The sequence below is a fragment of the Falco biarmicus genome, chromosome Z (assembly GCF_023638135.1).
Source record: "Falco biarmicus isolate bFalBia1 chromosome Z, bFalBia1.pri, whole genome shotgun sequence".
NCBI classification, from domain to species: Eukaryota; Metazoa; Chordata; class Aves; order Falconiformes; family Falconidae; genus Falco; species Falco biarmicus.
The window spans coordinates 45,597,038-45,611,236 of record NC_079311.1 but is presented as its reverse complement, the minus strand read 5'-3'; the positions used below and the strand labels follow the sequence as shown (position 1 = coordinate 45,611,236).

The window sequence follows — 14,199 nt, the reverse complement described above, 5'->3', positions numbered from 1 at the left end:
CTCCTACCTTTTTTTAAAAAAAAAAGTAAAACTGAAAAGTCTTTAGCAGGGGTCCTCAAACTTTTTAACCGGGGGGCGGGCGCGCGGATGCAGCGGCAGGCAGCCATCTGCGGCTGCTTGGTTTCCCCCCCCAGCCCCCAGCGGGGGCGTGTGTGTGTGTGTGTGTGTGTCTGTAAATACCGGGGGCCGGATCGAGGACCCTGGGGCGCCGTATCTGGCCCGCGGGCCGTAGTTTGAGGACCCCTGGTCATTAGGTACTAATCTGGGGGTGTGGGGGTGGGGAAGGTGTATTTCTTCTGCTAGTTCCTTTAGGTTATGAGCGTCGAGCCGTATTGATTTAACGACCATACAATGCAAAGCACTGTCTTGAGGATTTGGGATTTTGTTTGTGTGCGTGATGGCATCGTGAGGCAGGGGCGCACGGAGAGCGGCAGCGTGCAGAAGCACTTACAGTGGCTGTTGCAGCCTGGGCTACAGGAGCGGCGTGAGAGCTAGCGCTGTGCGTGCGTGTGCACACATGCGGGCAAGCAGCCCTCTGCCAGGGACGAGGCACCGCTGAGAACTGTACAGCGGGCGCAGCTCCCGCGGGCTGCGGCACGCTGCGGGGAGGCTCCTCCGCCTCACAGGCAGCCCCGGCACACCCACCCGGCACCCGGCAGCTCCGCGGGGGCAGCCCGGCCCTCCCCGCCGGGGCAAGCCGCGTCTGCGGGACCGTGCGACAGGGGAGGTCCGTGTCCTGCGGCGCCTCCCCGCTCTGTGCTACCCGGGCAAGAGCTGCCTCCGCGCCGCCCGAAAAGCGGCGCTACTCGGCGCCGGGCGCCTCCGGGAGGGCTGGGGCCGCCGCCCGGCTGCCGCCGCTCCCCGCCCCGGCTCCCCGCGGCCTGCGGGGCGGAGGGAGCGGCGCGGCGGGGCGGGCGGTGCTGACGCGGGGGGCGGCGCGGCGCGGCGGGAGGGGCCGGGCCGGGCGGTGCTGGCGGCGGCAGGAGGAAGATGGTGGCCGCGGGAGGAGCGGCTGGCTGCCGGGCTGCTGGCCCCGCGCTGCGCTGCCACCCCCGCCGGAGCCGCCCTGCGTGCTGAGGAGGCGGCGCGGACCCGCACCAGGTGCGGAGGGGCCGCGGCCGGGAGCGGTCGGCGGGGTCCGTCCCCTCCCGCCTCGCCGTTGGGTGGCGGGGAGGCCGGTGGGCCCGCGGGCGAGGGGGGTGGAGGTGACGGGCGGGGGGGGGGGGGGCGGCTAGCGCACTCCCGCCCTCGCTGCGCCTGCCGGTAGCGGGGACTGCGGCCGGGGGCTGCGGCGCGCCGCGGGCGGAGGGAGGCGCCGCACCTGCCCCGGGCTGCGGGGAGCGGCGCCAGCGCCTGCATGGATGCCTCGGCTCCAGCCTCCGGCGGGCAGCTACGTGCTATCGCTCTTTTTATCCATTTAATTATGTCATGTAATGTTGGCGGGGCACGCGTGGAATAATAGTGGCTGGAGCTGTGCGTACCCTGGTGCACTGGGTTTGCTGGTTGTGATGTTTTTAATCCGCCCCCCCCGTCCCCCCCCGCGTCTTTTCAGTGCTGGGAAGGGAGAGGCGCGGTGGGCTGTGTGTGCGTGCGTGTGTTTCGCAGTGGTCGATGGAGCGGTGGCGGTGGCAGCGGGACGGAGCACAGCCCTGCCCCGCAGCAGGCGGTGCCGGGCGCTGCGGCCGCGTCCCGCTTTGCAGAAGGGAACCCAGCGGGGCCTGGGTCTTCTCGTCCCCTCTGCGGGGTGCCCGAGCTGTCCGTTCTGCCCTCCCGCCCAGGCCTCGGGGGGAGGTGACATCTGCTGCCATCACCTACTGGTTTCGGGGAACGGAAGGCATCCTCATGTTTTCTTCCCGGAAAAGCAGTTTGATACCGTGATTGCCTAAATCGCAGTCGTGATCAGTGCAGCCATATGTGCTGCTGCGTTCTGGAAGGATCAGTGTTAATAGGAGCAATTTACCAAGACTCGTTTTGTTTGCCATCATCGACAAATCAGCCTTTTAAGAGAGATGGGAACTTGGGCCTAGGCTGGAAAACTGTAACATCTTTTTGCTTTTCCCTGTTGCAGCTTTTTTGGGCTGTGGGATTGCAGTTTGCTTGAGAGAGAGCACGTTGCAGATCCAGCCGTTTTCATAGCTGCTGAGAAGCTAGGAGGCAGAGATGTTTGCCTGACTCTGTGTGTATTAGGAGTGAGCTAATGTGGGTGTAGGGCAGCAGATGGGGCATGGAGCGTTTCTCTTGTCTTTGACATGCATCATGTTGTGCCCACTGAGAAGAGTATGCTCATGTCGCTGCCATTTTGCACCTGCTCTGCGACTGCAGCCCATGAGGTCCCAACCAAGTTCTCCTGGAAAATATTCCAGTCACAGTACTCCGGGTTCTGCTGCATTGCTGTTAAATCCCGGGCTGGCTGCACCTGCCTTTGCAGCCTGTGGTAGGAACAAGCACATGATGCCTGATTTTCCCAAACAACGACAGGGATGTAGAATAATTTTATTCTCTAGGTGCTATGTTCTAGTGATATGCAGATAACCAAAAGTGAGGTGTGTGTTTACCTTTTGCTGTAATGGTGGTGGGGGAAGGGTACACTGCCTGGAAACACTGTTTGGGAGTAAGGGAGAGCAGTTACAGGTGAATTCTGTGCATCTGTGTGTGTTTGTATTGAAAAATTTAGTGTCCAGTAAACAATAATAGAAGACTACAGGAAACTCTGCAAAAGCAGAAAATTTAGCATTCTAAAGCACCTTGGGACAGACATTGTGGATGTCTAATGCGTGAAATACAAACCTGAGTGAAAGACAACTTGCCTTGGTTGGAAAATGTGATCTGAGATTGAGAGATCTATGAGCTTTTAGGCCAAACTGTTTCCACAAAGTAATGGCCGTTCAAGGTTGGCAGTGCAGTATGAATCATATTGCTCTAAGTTTTCTTGGATGTTTCTAGTTATAGCTTGGAGCAATACTTTTATCTTACATTAATGCATTGTCCTCACTTAAAATAGCACATTTTCTGGCTACTGTGTTCTCTTCTAACGGATGCAAGGCCATCCTTTTGGAACGCTATTAAAATAAAGGTATTCACTCATTAGCCCTTTGGGTTATAAAATGTAAGAATGCTGAGAAGGTGACTTGGTACGTCTAGGTAGATAGAAAAAGATAGTTTTGGTGTGTTGGAGGGGAGGCAGAGACACCAAAGCTTTTTAGGATACAAAGCTCTTTTGGTTACTGAATTTTCACAATTTCTTGAGTTAATAATTTAATTCTCAGTCATTTGTTTATGGTAAGTTTGCAATCCTACTGTATTGTTGGGAAGAGTGTAAATGCATTCCCGATTTTTGATTTATTAAAACTGTCTTCATGTGTTTAATCCATAGGAAGTAATGCTTGAGAAAAATTTTCTTTATGCTGGATGGGGTGGTGGATGTCAGAGGTGAAAATCTTGGTGTAGTCCATTGTGCCCTTATTTTTGTGGGGCAAGGAAAGTGAGTGTGGATTTTTAGAGGTAAGCCTGAACATCTTGTTTGGTCCGCATGGATGTGAAGACTCCATAATGCTTTGAAATCAGTGGCTACGAATTTTGAGGCTAAAGTTTGTCTCACCTGTCTTACAAGCAGAACTACCCAGAAGCCTGAGTTCTTTGCATATGACATTTGAGTAGATTTTGATTGGACCAGGAACTGGCTGCTGACTTCTTTGATATCATTTTAAGCCACAGTCACATGCACTGCTTATGTTCTTAAACTTTAAAAGCCTGCAATATGAGGATTATATGCATCTTTGAAAGGTGGCTAACATTCTCTTTTTGTAAGTTGTGCCTACCGGTGCTAGAGCTGACATGAAAGCCATGTGGGTGCGAAGAAATGGAATCTCCTTTCCAGCTGCACACAAATTGCCTGCTATTGATCATAGCTGTTCTGGATTTATATGAGATTATGAATTAGATGTCAGACTTTTCTCTTATATCCCCCCCCCCAAAAAAAACCAATAACCGCCCCACCCCACCCCCCCAAAAAAAATACAGGTGCTTAGGATAGGTTAATGCACGGTGTCCATAGGCAGTGCAGCTTGGTTAATTGAAGCTTAACTTCAAACAAGAGCCTATTATTGTAGATTTAAGTCAAGCTTTGATGTTCTGGTAATGCATTCGTAAATGTGTTTTTCTGGTTTCACAGAAGGTGAAGATTCCTGCATAATCAGACATCTAGCAAACAACCCTCTGCTCATTTATTTCTAATAGTTTTTCTGTAATACATATTGTATAGGGGTTAGAGGTTTCTGAAAAACAGATTGATTGTTTTTGGTTTAAAGTATTGATTAATCTGGTAAGCCAGCTGCTCAGAGCAGTGTCATAGTATTTGTTTCCATTGCATGAGACTGTGTTCTAAAAAAGTTGTTACGTTTGTTGCTTTACTGAAGGAGCCTGGGGAAACATCTTTATTTGCCACTTTCACATATGCAGGCAAATAATGATGACAATACTTGTCCTAATTCTGAATTAATAAGTACAGGAGCAGCATAATGGATACATGACATAATGTAGATGACAGAGAATTTAGCTGAGGATACTCTAGGACCATAGGATGGTGTTTTTATGCTAGCCCCTTTCTGCTGCAAAAGGTCCATCTGGACGTGGGAGGAGGAGTGGGAATGGGAGTACAAACCTGCTTCCCAGGAGCCAATAGGGAGATGCTGCTGGGAAGGTGAAATCTCACCTGGTCTGTCATGTTGTCCTTACAAGATCATGTCCTGTGCTGTGTTCTGTCTAATTACAAGTATTTACGGGGAGAAATTTCCATCATCCAGTAAGTCTGTATAAGCAACTGTTTATGAATAAGCAGTGAGGTTTTTGTGCATCGTCAAGTAAACGTGAAAGAAGTGGATTACAAGTATTCAAAACAATAAATAGTCTAGGTGAGGTAGACCACACTGGGAGCCTCTGCCTAGTGAAAGGAGGAGGAGGTGTTCTGTGACATTTAGCCAATCATTTCAGAACATTAAGTGTTTAATTTATTTTTTTTAGACAGGTACCCTCCCTCCAGGCTGTCCAACATGTTATTGGATTATCTATATGGTCTGTCAAATCTTGCTTATAAGCCAGCAATTAAGCATTACTTGCTTCTTTCTTTTTAATGAGCACTTCAACAAAAATGACTTTCTGTAAGATGACCACGTTGTCACCTCTCTGAGGAAAATGTGAGAGTAGGGAGTGAGAGACTTCATTAAAAGTCTGTGGGTGAATGTGACAGATGAGAAGTACATCCTGGGAATTTGGGCTGAATCCTTTTAGTAGTAATTTCTTTTTTCAACTAATTAAACTCTTCTGAACCTCTGTGGCACCCTTTTTCTCCATCAAGAGTATCTCTGCTGGATTTGATATTCAAACTTCAAACCGTAAAAGGTGAGCATGGATCAGGAAAACACCATGGCAGCAGGGCTATGGACTCTACCAAACTTGGCCACCTGCTACCAAGATCGATTGAGCAACCAGCCTACATAAACTCACTTTATTTTTTCCGTGCTATGAACATGTATCAGGGGAAGAACTGCCTTTATATGGGTGGCTAAGGTACTGGTTCAATACCGAGGAGATACAGGTTTGGTGCCCTATATTGATCTGGATAAATAATTTTGTTTATCTGCAGTTACTTTCATTTTTGTACGTTAAGTGAAACGGTTTCTGATTGTTGCTGTTCTGGTGGTAATTCAGAATTATTTTTTTTTACAAGAAACACACTTTTCACAAAAATTGGTGGGTATTTGGGTGAGCAAGGGCTTAGGGGCTGGGGTAGAAGAAGGTAATTTTAAACAGGAGGAGGAAAAAATCAGAACATAATGAAAGATTTGAAACATACAAGAATGTGACTTTTTTTTCCGTACATATGCTTAGGTTTTATTTGTGGATTTTAGAATTTTATTTATTCTGATATATAAGTTGCAATTCTCATTGACAGTGTTACTGTTACCAGGTATTTCTATAGCGTCTGTACTGACGGGGCTTTGATCATGTTTGAAATCTTGGTGCTTTGGAAACCTTAAATGTAACTCTTCTTCAGACTAAATAAATTTAAATTAGAAAAAAACATTTTTAAAAGAACAACTGAGAGTAGTATCTGAAAAAGCTTCTGCCAGAGCAAGGGGAGGAAGTGGAGAGTAAAAGCCCTTGCTCTAGGTCTTCCCCAGGCTAATGTAAGCAGAATGCTTTAACTAACGGTCTTGAAATACGAACAGGCAAACCCAGTAGTTTTCTGTATGTTGGCTGTGTCAGGTGAATTTTGAGAGGGTGAGTGCTGCTTCCACTGTTGGAAGAGGCAGTTGGTGTGCTTTGTGTGATGTGTGTGGGGAGCTGAGGTTATTTTTCTTCTTTTCTCTTAACAGCTTTCTTACACCAGCTTTTTTATGATCATAGAGTAACTTGAGTTGGAAACGATCCCTAAATGCCATCTGATCTAAGCTCAGCTCAAACTGGGTGACTAATACAAGGGATGCACATGCCGTGTTTGCAGCTCTTGGCTTAATTAAAGCATGAAGCTCTGAAACCAAAGTGCCGTGCCTCTTGTGGGTTTCAGACACAAGAGTGTGGAGAAGTTTTAGCTTACCACCCCTCAGGATGGGCATGGCTGCTGGAGGCAAGCCTTCCTCCAGCCTGCCTTCCTCCTCTGCTGGCTGAACTGCCGTGCAGAGAGCTGCTCCCTGCCGCCACTGCTGGGGCAATAGGATGTTGGAGTGAAGAGCATCTACAGTTCAAGGGAAATGGCAATTACCTCCAGATGTGTGCTGGCTTTTAAGTCCGTCTTACTGTAATCATTCCACCCAGGAACAGGCTGAAATACAGGTGTATTTGCTGTGTTAGCTTATCTAGTAATCTGGTATTTTTTTTTTCCTTTTTCTTTTTTTAAATTTGATTTTTAAAGTGATCAAACTGGAGAAAAGTAATATCCGGAATTTAGAGAACATTTTCTTGCGTTAAATTATGTTGCAACAGTTTCAAAATTAGAACACTATTTTTTTTAAATGAAAGATTTATTAAGCAGCGTTCCTAATAATTACGTGCTGTGCAATCACCTTTTACCTAATGAAGAAAATCTCCTCCAGTGACTTTGTGGAGAGCTGACAGAAACTTGTATTAAATAAAAAAGTCAGTGTAAAACCAGTCTGTAGCTTTATAATTACATTGCATTTTCAGTGGACGTTTTACATACCCTTTCCACAAATTTCTTTTGTATTTATGATATCCACAGCTATTTTACCTTTTGTCCCAGAGTGATAAATAAGTATGAACTCAGGGTTCTGCACTCACTCAAGAATTACCTTCCCTTGCTAATAAATGATTAATGTAATCCACTTACGAGATTGCCGTGACATCATTCAGATTTTGGCATGCTTAATTTTGTTTCATAACAGTGACAAAATCCCAAAGTCCTTGAAAGTTTCTTTATGCAGGACCATGCTAGGGCTGTGAGGAGCGTGGGAGAGACATTTGAGCTTGGTGCCTTCTTGGCAAGAAATTGGGCATCGGTATGAGGGGACAGTGCCGTACTTAATAATTTTGACTCTGCATGAGCTTCAACATCCAGGTTTTAGACTTTTAACTACAGCCTTATGAGAACTAGCCTGACTGCTTAGCTCTAAAGTCTTGTCCAAGTTGGGCAGTTTTACTGGGTTGTAGTTTGAGTGCAGTATCGTATTTGGAATCAGCAGGTTTAGTTCCAGTGAAAGTTGAGTTAGGGACTTCACACACTCTCACATATCTTTTTATTTTGCTACCTAGGAAAACTATGAAGACTGAATGTCTTTATTTCAGCTTAGGTCAAGCTGTGTTTGAATGCAAATTTAAAGGCAGTTAATGCTACAGAAAACATGTATATTTTAGGAGCTGCACACATTTAATGTTTTGATAGACAATACGTTGAAACATTCTGGATTCAAGTTAACTATTTTATTAAAAAGAACTTGTATCTCTAGTTAGTGACTGACGATTATGTCTGAGTTTGGAGCCAAGATATCCCAGCCTCTTGAACAAAATTTTTGTCTTAAGGAAAGCCAAATGCGTAAGCTGGAAGGAGAGGAGAAGAATAAATTGATCGGAGGTCTATAAGCTGCCTTATTTTATCACTATCACTGCTTATTTTAGATAAAAAGTAGTCTCAGTAATTTATCAGGTAACTCGCTGGGTTACATTACTTATTGCAGGTGACACAGAGCTGAGGTCTTCTGCTGCACTGGGATCCAATTGTTAGCTGTTGTCGACCAGGAATAACAAAACATTTCCTAGAGGAGATCTGATTCTCTGTCAGACCCCCCTCAGGATAATGACCTTCTGATGGCCACTAGAGGCATTTGGAACTGAGTGGCAGTGCAGAAATACAGTTGTGTGAAAAGTAAATACGAAAACCACAATCCTGTTTTTTATGCTGTTAATACTTCTATAGTCAGTCAATTTTCAAAAAAACTGATAGTTCTCTGCTCCTGAAATGGTTGTCCTTTGGTGATTCTCTAGGAGTTAAAAAGTGCGACTTAACAGCACTTTTTGTGCATGGCGCAAAGGCAATTTTTATATGTCACGTTTCTGGTATGCGAATTCAGATCTTTTGGGAAATGCTTTTTCTTCAGCACCTTTATCCATGAAGATAATGACTTCTTAGGTAGAGGTCCAAAGATATATTTGATTTTTTTTCCCTTCCAGTATATAACAGTGTTGAAACGTGAGCAGTTCACAACGCGGTTTTGATCTGCAGTGTTAATCTCTGCGTTTCGGTCTTGTAACCTGTGGCATCCACAGATGCTGTGGTGCAGGTTTGTATACATACACTAGGTACACTCTGGGTAACAGAACAGCAGAAACAGCAGTAAGGTAAGAATTTCTTTTTTATTAAGAAACAGCACTTCATTTATTTGGAAAAGGAAGACTTTCTCAACTGCCTGTCCAAGAGCCATGGGTTTTCAAACGACCGAGTGTGTAGAACAGTGACTTTAGGGCCATTGGACATTGTAAACACTGAGGATATGTACTCTGATTTTGTAGGTGTCTTACGCCTGAAGCCAGGGCATTAAATGCCCAGGAAGGAATTCACAGGGTGGGGTTGAATAATTCTGGGCTTCTTGTGATGCATGGAAGAGGAAGATACTTTTTGAGTCAGTTAAAATATGTTTAAAGTCAATCTGAAAGTTTAGTAACCATATGAACTGCAAGGTCTTAATGACAGTACACAAAAAAGCTGGCTGTTAATCTTCCATTTTTATATTATTCTGTCAGATTTGTTAATGCTTAGTGTGTCAAAAGGTCAGATACACCTCCTTGAAGACTAACGTCTTCCGACTAGGTGCATATCTACTGTCATTTTACTTACTCTGCTGTTGCAGACTTTCCCCCTCTCCAGTATATGACAGGAATCTTCCAGCTTCATGGCCTTTTGCCATATCTCACACAGTTATTATGACATATTAGCATACAAACCTTGGTGGCAACCTTTCTATGTTGGTTTTTCACATGTAGTGAGGTGCTGAATAGTGGGCATACCTGATAACAGGGTAAAACTCACTGCTTTAGTGGCTCTAAAGAATCCAATGAAGTCTCTGGGTGGATTTTGTTGGTTTTCACCTGGCACCTGGGGGGGGTTCATGCTAGGGATAGAAGACGTGTTTGCAAACACAAAGTCATTAAAGCTTTCAGCTATGAAGTGGTGTACTGTGAAGGCACCTATAATTGCTTATTTCGTTTGAACAGCATGGGAGACCTGGCTGAAATGCTGGTGGGTTTTAGGAAGGCAGACTCTGCTTGCAGGTGGGAGTCGCTCAATGTGAGGCAGTGGTCTGTTGCTGCAGCTTGCTGGAAACCCACCATTGGTGCCACTTCCCATGAGGAAGAGGCCTTGCACCACTCTTGTGGTCAGTGTATCCAGTGGCAGCAGTCTAAAGGTGACATGTGCACATAAGGGGGAGAATAAGGGAAAGGGAGAAGCGTAGTTAATGTTTCATGGGGTTTTATTCACTAAGAAGACAAATCGGGATGTTGAAAATGCAAGAAAGTATCAGTCACCTGTTAAGGCATTGTGGGGGGGGCCTGCATGAGGTTGGTGGCCGGAGTGGATTATTCAGGAGAAAATCAAACTTCCTGAGGCTTTCAGTTGTGGATAGTTCTGTGTTCACCCTGGTCAATCCAGACTTTTCTGGAGCCTCACAAGCACTGCAGCAGTACAGTTCTGTACATGGTTTCAACTTCAAGACCAAATTTTACCATTAGTTTTGACTAAGGTAGTGGAGCAGTGATTATAATTTGGTAAGTATAAGTAGATATCAACATAAGACTTCCCATGTTGGTGCCTGTCATTGCTCTTTAAAAGTTACATCCTGTTTGGAGGAGAGGAGTGGGGAACGGAAGAGACTGTGTAATTGGAGCATCCATCTGGTGTGTTTTGATGACACAGCATGCTAGTGGGTTATCTCATACTTGCTGTAAGCAAGCCAAGCCAATACCAAATACGTAACAAGGACATAGCATACAATATAAAAAGCACTCGCTATTGTACCTGAATATTTTTTATTTAGACTGTTATAATTTCTGGTCTGTTTATTCTTTTATTTTTATATGCTTGTTTATTAACTGAATGTTTTGAAGACACACTAAGATCCCTGTCTAAAACAGCTATTTAAGAACAACATTCATGAAATATGACCTTTTTTTACCAGGAGGAAGGAATCCCCCTAAAGACCTCCACCTTGCTTTTATTATCCAAAGTGCGAAGCTTCTGGCTGCAGTGCTGTCTAAAGAAAATTTATGGATCAACATCTTAAGCTTCAAGGGTGGAAATCTGGAAGCCATTTTCTGCTGAGGAGAGACTAAAGCCTTAGAAATTTTGTTTGTTCTGTTGCTCATCAGCTGTGATATGCTTTCCCCACAGGCAGTAGTTTCTGAATTCTCTTTTAGTGGCTCCCAGATCTGTTCTTGCTGATGTTTGTAGCTTCCTAAGCACTGACACAGAGGACTGATGAGATTTTTGACACTTTCACTTGTGAGGAGGCATTTGAGTGTCAGAAGCAAAGATGGAATGAAAATACTCCAATTCCAATTTGCATTTTATGAGATGACAGTGGTATTGTTACCAGTTTTTGTCTGGGAACTCGGGATGATAACACTGCTTGTATTTCTATTTCCAGAATTATCATTATGATTGCAGATTCTTCAGACTCAGCCCCAGGTACCTCACAGGAAATCTTTCTGTGTACTAGTTGTAATTTTATTTTCTCTGTCCCTAAGCATAGCAGTGAAAATTGAATTCCTTCATCTAAGGCATAGCATTGTCAACCTTCAGCTCCATTCACGTGTGCGTGGTACTTGTGACAAGGTCTGAATGGTAATGTCATGTACAGGTTTTATTTTGGATCTGGTGTGTATCTGTTCTAGTTTTACATGGGTGCTTCATATTTTAAATGCCTTTCAATTGTGTGTGGCTGTCCTGGTTTTGGTTGGGGCAGAGTTAATTTTCTTCTCAGTAGCTGGTGCAGTGCTGTGTTTTGGATTTGGTGGGAGAACAATGTTGATGGCACAGGGATGGTTTTGGTTGTTGCTGGGAGATGTTTATAGTAGATCAAGGACTTGTCGGTTTCTTGGGCCCTGCCAGCAAGAGGTCTGGCGGGGCACAGGAAATTGGGAGGGGACACAGTCAGGACCCAAACTGGCCAAAGGGTTCCACACCATGGGTTGGCATGCTGAGTGTATAAACTGGGGGAAGGAGATGGGGGGACATTCGGTGTTATGGCATTTGTCTTCCCAAGTGACTGTTGACATGTGATGGAGCTCAGCTTTCGTGGAGATGGCTGAACACCTGCCTGCCCATGGAAGTGGTGAATGAATTCCTTGTTTTGCTTTGCTTGCAGGCATGGGTTTTGCTTTCCCTATTAAACTGTCTTTATCTCAACCTACAAGTTTTCTCACATTTACTCTTCCGATCCTCTCCCCCATCCCACTGTGGGGGGAGTGAGCGAGCGGCTGCATGGGGCTTAGTTGCTGGCCAGGGTTAAACCATGACAGTGGTGAGAATTTAATCCTCTTCGTTCTTCTCTTCCCTCCCATCTGTATCTGGTTTATAAGTTACGTCATCATGTTTTCCATTTGTTCTTTGTCTTGAGAAGGCTAATTCTGATTCTAAATGTAGCCCCATTCACGAGTTCCCAGTATGTGTGGCGTGTTCTCCAACAAAAAGCAATGATGTAATATCAGATTTTTATATGCAAGGATTCAAGGTTAGGAAAAAATGCCTTTGTAAAGGATCTGTTGAACCTGTGGAGGACACATGGAGAGAGAGTTCAGTGAGTTTGTGCCTGGTGTGCAATCTAGAAACATGTTTCAGAAAAAAATATCGCTTGGAAATTGTAGGAAAGTCATGGACTGGGTTAATGGGAAAACCTTAGAGCTTAAAAGTTGGCAGATAGTTCACCATTGTGATAGAAGTAACTTCACAGTCCACAGTTTGGAGCCAGTGACCCACTGCATCTAAATACATCTTTGTCTCTTCATACTAAAGACTTGGCAGTGTGTGGTTAAATCTGGCATTGTGGCAAACGCTTGGTAATAACTGAAGGCTGATTAACATTATTTCTGTAGAATATTGTTGTCTCTGTAATCCTGAATTCCGTTATGTTCTTTATCATATACGCACATTTGCACATTTTACCCCCGCAGTAATAACCTTCAGCATGCAAAGCAGGCAGTGCTGCCTGTTGAGTAATCACAGCCTGTACTTGCCCAGGACCAAACCACAATTAGGCATCATGCCTGACTCCATTGAGTGGTGAGATTTCAACTGCAAATGGTGTGATTGCAGTTGTGTAGAACTGGTGTTGTGGCTTCAGTACTACTCAGAACTGAGAAAATTACTGTACAGCATGTCATTGAATTAGCTGGTTCCTTGGATGTGTTTTGCTTGCAAGTATTTAATGGTCTAGAAGGTTGTACATACTGTTTTTCCTTCCCTTCCTCAATGTTCTTGCTGAAAAAAGAGGCTAAGTTTTGAGTCAGAGCTGAAAAACTGTGTAGTCTCCAACACTTCTGTAAGAGGTATACAGCAGATACTGATATATTTTATCTCTTTAAGATCTTTTTCCTGCTTTTGACAGCTGTGCAAAATCCATTAATTTGCCAGATGTTTCCAGATGTGTAGCATTGGAGGAGAAGATAGTGTGTGGGCCTGGGTTGGTTGCTCTGGTGAGGTGACCCAAAAGACTGCCACAGTGATGGTTTCTGATGTGGAAGCCTGTTCAGTGGAACAGAGAAGTTACCTGCTGTACTGGTGGTCTGCCTGTTGGTTGTGCTTCGTGACTGCTGTGCTTTTCCCGTGCTGTGTTAGTTTGAGGAGATTGAGGACACACTGTAGCTTTGAAGAGTTTGAAGGCACATCAGGGAGAATATGCCAGGGAACCGTCAACATCTGTTTTTGGTTTTTGTTTCCAAGTTTGGTAATAAGTTCCTGATGTTCTTGTTGCTGCATATGTAACCCAGATCAGAAGTCACTGAGATAGTGGTGGAATGGTAGGACAGCTCAGGTGCAGAGTTTGTGACTTCCAGGAACCTACAAAGGTTTGGGATAACATTAGCGTTTCAATAAATAGAAACATGTAATTAAAATGACAACTGCCTGGTGCCTCAGACTTACTATTAAGGCAGTTCACACTCTTCCATGACTTTTGGCTAAATTCACCGAAGCTTGTGCAAAGGTTTAACTGTGTGTGTATTGTGTGAAAAGTGCTACAAATACCTGAAAATAAAAAATATTTCCAAGTGCCGTTCGACTTGTTTCTTTCTAGATAGAGCAACAACAACAAAACTAGGGTGACATTGCTGCTTCAATGTTGGGAGAGTAAGGGCAGAAATAATGCATTGATAATCCTCTTGACAAGTGGGAGATGACCTTTTTTACCACTTAGTTGATTTTGATAGTAGTTATTGTATGCTTCTGTTTACGTTTTCACTAACTGATTGCTCTAGAATAGTTTCTAGAAATGCCCCATAGTGACGAGCACGCTGGCGTTGTCTGAGCAATGAATAAGCTAGCAGAGCATCACTTTGTGGAAGCCCTGGAGAGCAGCTGAGACTATGCTTTTGAGCCGCGACATCCAAAATCTCTGAGCTGAAAATTAGTGAAAGTGAAGGGTATTATCAACAGCATTGAGTTTAGCTATATCTTCCCTAAGTGGGATTTTGTTC

The 14,199-nt window shown here is 44.7% G+C and overlaps 1 protein-coding gene across 2 annotated transcripts in view; it reads left to right on the top strand.

Annotated features, from left to right (window-relative positions):
* The first annotated feature begins 952 nt into the window (after positions 1 to 952).
* The window catches only part of APBA1 (amyloid beta precursor protein binding family A member 1), a 90,115-nt gene continuing 76,868 nt past the window's right edge, over positions 953 to 14,199 (top strand). For both annotated transcript variants that reach the window (XM_056324990.1, XM_056324989.1), the window contains exon 1: positions 953 to 1,101. The gene's annotated coding sequence lies outside the window, so the exon portion shown is untranslated. The remainder of the gene's footprint in view (positions 1,102 to 14,199) is intronic.